The sequence below is a fragment of the Meles meles genome, chromosome X (assembly GCF_922984935.1).
Source record: "Meles meles chromosome X, mMelMel3.1 paternal haplotype, whole genome shotgun sequence".
In the NCBI taxonomy this organism is placed as follows: Eukaryota; Metazoa; Chordata; class Mammalia; order Carnivora; family Mustelidae; genus Meles; species Meles meles.
The window spans coordinates 81,817,047-81,821,370 of NC_060087.1; the positions used below are offsets into that span (position 1 = coordinate 81,817,047).

General features: G+C 42.9%; 1 pseudogene; it reads right to left on the bottom strand.

Moving 5' to 3' along the window:
* Nucleotides 1-2,766: 2,766 nt before the first annotated feature.
* LOC123935144 lies at nucleotides 2,767-3,631 on the bottom strand (annotated as a pseudogene).
* Nucleotides 3,632-4,324: the final 693 nt, after the last annotated feature.

The following is a 4,324-nucleotide window of genomic DNA, read 5'->3' on the forward strand; positions in this document are numbered from 1 at the left end:
CCCTTTCAATATTTCCTGTAGAGCTGGTTTGGTGTTTGCACATTCTTTCAGTTTTTGTTTGTCCTGGAAGCTTTTGATCTCTCCTTCTATTTTCAATGATAGCCTAGCTGGATAGAGTATTCTTGGCTGCATGTTTTTCTCGTTGAGTGCTCTGAATATATCATGCCAGCTCTTCCTGGTCTGCCAGGTCTCTGTGGATAAATCTGCTGCCAATCTAATATTTTTACCATTGTATGTTACAGACTCATTTTCCCGGGCTGCTTTCAGGATTTTCTCTTTGTCACTGAGACTTGTAAATTTTACTATTAGGTGACGGGGTGTGGACCTATTCTTGTTGACTTTGAGGGGGGTTCTCTGCATCTCCTGGATTTTGATGCTTGTTCCCTTTGCCATATTAGGGAAATTCTCTCCAATAGACCTTCTGCTCCCCTCTCTGTTTCTTCTTCTTCTGGAAGCCCAATTATTCTAATGTTGTTTTGTCTTATGGTGTCACTTATCTCTTGAATTCTCCCCTCATGGTCCAGTAGCTGTTTGTCCCTCTTTTGCTCGGCTTCTTTATTCTCTGTCATTTGGTCTTCTATATCACTAATTCTTTCTTCTGCCTCATTTATCCTAGCAGTGAGATCCTCCATTTTTTATTGCACCTCATTAATAGCTTTTTTGATTTCAACTTGGTTAGATTTTAGTTCTTTAATTTCTCCAGAAAGGGCTTTTATATCTCCAGAGAAGGTTTCTCTAATATCTTCCATGCCTTTTTCCAGCCTGGCTAGAACTTTGAGAATCCTCATTCTGAACTCTTGATCTGACATATTACCAATGTCTGTATTGATTAGGTCCCTAGCCTTCGGTAATGCCTCTTGTTCTTTTTTTTGTGGTGAATTTTTCTGCCTTGTCATTTTGTCCAGATAAGAGTATATGAAGGAGCAATTAAAATACTAAATGGGTGGCAAAGACCCCAGAAAAATGTGCTTTAACCAAATCAGAAGAGACCCCAAATCGTGGGGGCATTACAACAGATAAAAAGATGTTCTGAAAAAAAAGAAAAAAAGAAAAAAAGAAAAAAAAAACAAAGAAAAAATATATAAATAGATAAACTAGTTAAAAAACGTTAAAAAAGAAAAGGGTAAAAGTTTAAAATATTTAGCAGAAGAAGAAAAAAAATTGAAAAATAAAGAAGAAAAAAATATTAAATTCACCACAAAACTAAAGAATCATCTGGAGAATGCCATGAGTTCTGTGCTTTGCTTTCTCCTCCTCTGGAATTCCGCTGCTGTCCTTGGTATTTAACCTGCTGTCCTTGGTAGATGAACTTCATCCTGACTGGATTTTTTGTTGATTTTCTAGGGCAGGGGCCTGTTTTGGTGACTCTCAAGTGTCTTTGCCTGAGGCGGAATTGCACCGCCCTTACCGGGGGCCGGACTAAGTAATCCACTCGAGTTCGCTTTGGGGAGCTTTTGTTCCCTGAACGCTTTCCATAGTTTTCCAGAGGACAGGAATGAAAATGGCGGCTTCCCAGTCTCTGGCCCGGAGGAGCCGAGAGCCCGGGGCCCCACTCCTCAGTGCATCCCCAGCAAACAGCGCTCAGTCACTCCCATATCCCCGGCCTCCGGCCACGCTCCGAGCTCACCCAGCCTGTGACCGGTTCAAGGTTACCATGAGCTGAGAGCTCAGTCCTCAGCTCTGTCTCTGTAGCCAGCTTCCCCGTTCTAATACCTGGTAGCTCTGTGACACTCTGACACCCCCAATCTTCTGTGACCCTGCGGAACCTGGGGCCACGCTGACCCCACGTGGGCTTCACCCCGGTTTAGCCTCTGGAGCAATGTCCCTCAGTGGAACAGACTTTTAAAAGTCCTGATTTTGTGCTCCATTGCTCCGCTGCTTGCCGGGAGCCGACCCCTCCACCCGCGGTCTATCTTCCTGTCATTTTGGATTCACTTCTTTGCCAGTCCTACCTTTCAGAAAGTGGTTGATTTTCTGTTTCTAGAATTGCTTTTCTTCTTCTCTTCGATCTCCCATTACATTTGTAGATGTTTGCAATGTTTAGATAAGTTATCTAGCTGATCTCCTCTACCTGATGTAGTCTCAGCCTGCTTCTTCTCGGCCATCTTGACTCCTCTCTCTGGTCCAAGCATTCTTAAGTAAGGTGTTCTTTATCTTCCAGGAGTTTGAATTCCTGCTGAACTTTTTCTTGTGGTTGAGCTCCAGTTGCAAAGCATTGTGATCTGAGAAGATACAGGGAACAATTTCAATCTTTTGGTATCAGTTGAGCCCTGATTTGTGACTCAGGATGTGGTCTATTCTGGAGAAAGTTCCATGTGCACTCGAGAAGAATGAGTACTCTGTTGTTTGATGGTGGAATGTTCTGTACATATCTATGTGGTCCTTCTGGTCCAATGTGTCATTCAATTCTCTTGTTTCTTTATTGATTTTCTGCTTGGATGATCTATCTATTACTGGGAGTGTTGTGTTAAGAACCCCTACTATTAATGTAGTCATATCAATATGACTCTTTATCTTTTTTTTATCAGTTATTTAATTAGGTTCTTTTTTTTTAAAGATTTTATTTATTTGACAGAGAGAGATCACAAGTAGATAGAAAGGCAGGCAGAGAGAGAGAGAGAGAGAGAGGGAAGCAGGCTCCCCGCCGAGCAGAGAGCCCAATGCGGGACTCGATCCCAGGACCCTGAGATCATGACCTGAGCCGAAGGCAGCGGCTTAACCCACTGAGCCACCCAGGCGCCCTAATTAGGTTCTTTGTAAGAAATTTCGAACACCAATTTGTGAGGGTAAACTCCATTTGTCAGAGAAAACACAGAGCGGAGGTAGCCCTGAAGCTGAGGAACAGCTTGATTTTTGGCAGAATTTGCGAGTCCACAGCTTTCTTGTCAACCTTGCGCTGCTCTGTAATCTCGTATTTCTCTTTCTCGGTGTTGAAGATCTCACCCTCCTGGTGCCTGGGCTTACGCAACTTCTTCTTCTTGAAATAAGCATCAGTGAGATGTTTGGGGATTTTCACGCTGCTGATATCAATTTTGGTAGAAGTGGCAATGACGAATTTTTGGTGTGTTCTATGCAGAGGAACTCGATTGAGGGACGGAGGTCAAGTCACAAGTAGTAAGCCACTGCTCAGCTGCTTCAGGAAAACTACCCTCTTGCCTCTGTGGCGCCTGGTGAGGATGATCAAAATTGTCCCAGGGTTGATGCTAGCTCACAGTTTTCTCACGTGCTGACTGAAAGGTTTTTTGCCGTGGCTCAACAGCTTTCGAGGCACGTCTTCAGTAGGATAATACCTAGGCATTTTGCGAAGTTTAACCACTCGGGTACCACCATTCTTGTCACCACCAACTGGTTTTGTGACGGTAGCAAGAACCTTCTCTTTCTTTTTCTTTTCAACCCTGGATTTAGCTGCCAAATACTTCCTCTTGTACATGGCCTTTCTGGAATACATAGCCGATCGGGAGTATCTGCCAATTCCTCTGACTAGGCCAGGGTTTCAGCTGCAGTGGGGCTTCCCCTTCTTCGGTGTTTTAGCCTTCTGGTTACCCTTCTTAGCCTTGCCACCGCCATCAGTCTTCTTGGCTTCAGGTTTCTTCTCCTTAGTGTCTGGCTTCTCAGCTTTTTTGCCCGCCATCTTGCAAGATGGGAAGAGAACTAAGGTCCCTGCTTCCGGTCTAATATATGACTCTTTATCTTGATTAACAGTTGTCTTATGTAGTTGGCTGCTCCCATATTTGGTGCATAAATATTTACAATCGTTAGATCTTCTTGGTGGATAGACCCCTTAAGAATAAGGTAGTGTATCTCTGACTACAGTCTTTAGTTTAAAGTCTAATTTATCTGATGTGAGAATCGCTACCCCAGCCTTCTTTTGCAGCCCATTGGCATGAATGATGCCTCTCCATCCCTTCATTTTCAGTCCGGATGTATCCTTAGGCTCAAAATGGGTCTCTTGTAGACAACATATGGATGGGTCCTGTTGTTTTATTCCATCTGCAACCCTCTGCCATTTTATGGGTGCATTAAGGCCCTTCACATTGAAAGTGATTATTGAGAGGTATGTTTTTATTGACATTTTGTTACCTGTGAAGTCCTTGTTTCTATAGATTATGCCCATATATTTCTGTTCAATGATATTCTTGTTTTTTTTTTTCTCTTTTATAGAAACCCTCTTAAGATTTCTTGTAGTGTCGGCTCAGTGGTCACATACTCTTTTCAAACTTGCCAGTCCTAGAAGTTTTTATCTCTCCATCCACTTTGAATGTTCGTCTTGCTGGTAAAGTATTCTTGGCTGCTTTTTTTTTTTTATTTAGTGCCCTGAATACAT